This window comes from Myotis brandtii, unplaced genomic scaffold (genome assembly GCF_000412655.1).
Source record: "Myotis brandtii unplaced genomic scaffold, ASM41265v1 scaffold420, whole genome shotgun sequence".
Taxonomy (NCBI): domain Eukaryota; kingdom Metazoa; phylum Chordata; class Mammalia; order Chiroptera; family Vespertilionidae; genus Myotis; species Myotis brandtii.
This window is the reverse complement of record NW_005366109.1, coordinates 125,184-127,802: the sequence shown is the minus strand read 5'-3', so window position 1 is coordinate 127,802 and position 2,619 is coordinate 125,184.

Sequence of the window (2,619 nt, the reverse complement as noted above, 5' to 3'; positions counted from 1 at the left end):
CCTCTTTCTCCCCAGGCCGCAGGCTGTGTTTCCCCTCCGTGCGCCCCTGCAGCCCTCAGAGTTTGCCTCCCCGTCCTCTCCTTCCATCCCACATCACAGGAGGCCGGCTGCTTTGTGTCTAACCTTGTGTGTCTCCCTGATGAGTGTGAGCATCCTATAGCCAGTGGGTCTCAAAGCGACCGACCGGCAGCATTGGCACCACCCGGGAACTCAATAGAAACGCACATTCACTGAAGAGCTACCGAGTCTGACAATCTGGAGGGGATGCCCACGCCTGTATTTTAATGAGCCCTCCAGGGCTACCGCTTGAGAACCACTGCCTGACAGTGCAGCCCCGCTGTGACCCATGTTCCACACGGGTTATGTCTTTTCGCAGATTGCCATGATCCCCATTTAACAGACATAAAAATGAGCTCAGAGAGGTCAAGAGACTTGCCCACGGTCACACAGCCAGCCAGAGACAGAGCTGGAACTCTGAGTACATGCTTTTATTTTCACCTCTGTGCTCTGCAGCCGCCTGGACTTCAGGCTTTCCTGGAGGGTGCAGTTGGGTGCTGGCATACAGAGTGGCATGGGCATGGGTTGAACTGGGGTTTGGGTCCTGTGGGGTCAGAGCCCTGGATGCTCAATCGGAAGACCAGACTGATTCCCCAGGAGACCCAGGCAGTCCCAGTTGCCTTGTGTGCCTGCTGAGGCCCCTCGGGTAATGACAGGGTCCATTAGGATGGATGAACACAGAGGGGTGCAGCGCCACCTGCTGTCCAAAATTGTCAGTGACGCTGGTGGGTAAATGCAGGGACCCAGACACATCTCAGGAAGACCAGGACAGCCTTGCTCGCGTCTCCTCCCACCGCACAGGGGATACACATCCACACGTGGATGGTGGGCCTGTGGGCACGTGGGGCTCTCAGCCACACAGCCTGGTAGATAGAACTAAGTTCACTCATCAAATGTTCACTGAGATACGCCAAGCCCACAGTCGCTGCCCTTTGGGTGCCTACTGGCTGGGTGATGGTCAAGGGACTAGGCAGCCACCAGGTGATGTTGGTGAGGATGCACCTGGGAGGTCAGGGAGGCAGCTCCTAACCCATCTGGACTGGCACTGGGAGCAGGGAAGACTCCCCCCAGATCCACGCCCCACGGGGTCTTATCGCATGAGCGGGGGTGGCTGAGTGGAGGAGGCAGAGGCTCATCAGAGCAAAGCCCACAGGAGCGGAAGAGGAGGGCTGGGAGCCAGTGCCAAGGGTCTCGCACCCGGACCGGAGCCCTGGAAGAGTGGGAGCCCCGGAAGGTTTTCAGCGAGGAGTGCCGGGGCCAGATCCGAGTGCCACGCCCACGGACACGTTTGTGCTGAGGCTCAGGCCTCCTGCTGGGACTGTCCCTGTGCACTTCTCCTCTCTCTGCAGCAGCTGCCTGTGTGCCCAGGATGGGAGAGGCACCCGCTCCCCTGAGAGAAAGAAGCCGGGTCCAGTCTAGAATGAATGAAGTGCATAGCAGTCACCGTTCAGCACCCTGGGTGCCCAGAAAATGCCCTCGCTTCAACCCACTAGGCTATCGGAGATGCTCCGGGGATGCGACCTGTTCCAAACACAGCTCCTTGTGCCCCCGGGTGCCCCAGCCGGCCTGCTGGAGGGGCAGCGCCTCCCTGAGGGTGGGAGCCCATGGTGAGTGGTGGGTGGTGGATAGAGGAGGGGCCTAGACCCTGACACTGGCCGGTCCTGGTTGGGGGGTGCTGGGGGAAGGGAGGACACCCGGGCAGCGGGGCAGCATGAAGACTGGCAAGAGGTGGGGTGCTGAGAGCAGGGGCTAGCCGCCCGCAGCTGTGGTGGGCGTGAGCCGCCGCCGGGCTGCGGTTTTCCTCCGTAGAGCAGCGGCCGCGGCTTCCGAGAAGCCCCACCGAGACTTTCCTGCCAGGGCGCCTCCGAGTTCCTCTTACGAGGAGGGAAGTGGCCTTTCTCCTCGGCTTTCCGTTTCTTTCCAAGAAGCGGGGTGTCCGGGCAGGGCCAGAGCCGGTGCCGGGCAGAGCGGACCTTCAGGGGCTTCCCCACCCGGGTCGCAGCCCAGCCTCCCCAGAAGAGGCAGGGCCCTACCCCACGCCGGGGTCACACCAGTCCCCTCACACACACCCCCAGGCCCCTCACACCCCTCGGGACGTGGGGTGGGGGGTCCAAAACCAAAGTCTTCTGAGTCCTGCCTCTCGGGCCTGCTGCCAAATGACAGGTGACAGGGCTCACTGCCGAGTCCTGTCCAGTGGCCGGGCCCATTGGGGGGCTTCCCGAGGCCAGGCTCTGGGAGCACAGAGCACTGAGGACCTGCCTTCTCACTGGCCGGGGGTAAAGAAAGGTCCTCACCGGGTGGGGAGCACGGGCATGCGCCCCCCCCCTGCCAGGCGTTTCCTCCTGTAACCCCCACAGGGATGCCCGAGGGGGCACATCGGTTATCCCGTGTCAAGCACCTGCCCAGCTCACACAGCCCCCGGGCCACTCCTCCTGGCAGACCTTTTCGCAGAAACGCCTGAAGGAAGAGTATCTGCCCCTGGTTGGGGGGGGGGGCAGTGGGGGGAGTTGGGAAGGTCTGGTCCCCAGTCCTGGATCTCAGAGCAGCGGCGCCCCCGGGAGG